General features: G+C 54.5%; 1 protein-coding gene across 1 annotated transcript in view; it reads right to left on the bottom strand.

Annotated features, from left to right (window-relative positions):
- The window catches only part of LOC109915634 (liprin-alpha-3), a 108,085-nt gene that overhangs the window by 40,513 nt on the left and 67,181 nt on the right, over positions 1-391 (bottom strand). The gene's annotated exons all lie outside the window — the stretch shown is intronic.

Below are 391 nucleotides of genomic sequence, written 5' to 3'. Positions count from 1 at the left end.
ACACACACACACACACACACACACACACACACACACACACACACACACACACATATCTCTGGTGAGACTGGATGGCACAGGACTGATCCCAGCATTTACCCACACAACGTACAGGGCTCTATACTGACAGGAGTTTATTCCAATCCTTTATAAACACTGACTGGGTCTCAGTAGGACCATGGCAGCCAATCCTCCCCAGAATGAGGAGAGGTGAAGTGGTTGAGGAGAAGTGGGGGACGTGAGGTTGGGGGTAGGTGACGGGGGTGAGGTGAAGGGGAGTTAGTTGAAGCAGGAGCTGAGGTTGGGGGGAAGCGAAGGGGAAAGTTGCGGAGGAGATGAAGTAGGGGAGGTGAGGAGGGAGGGAGGTGAAGGGGGGAAGTGAGGTTCGGGG

This window comes from Rhincodon typus, chromosome 37 (assembly GCF_021869965.1).
Source record: "Rhincodon typus isolate 14 chromosome 37, sRhiTyp1.1, whole genome shotgun sequence".
In the NCBI taxonomy this organism is placed as follows: domain Eukaryota; kingdom Metazoa; phylum Chordata; class Chondrichthyes; order Orectolobiformes; family Rhincodontidae; genus Rhincodon; species Rhincodon typus.
This window is presented reverse-complemented; position numbering and strand designations above follow the sequence as displayed.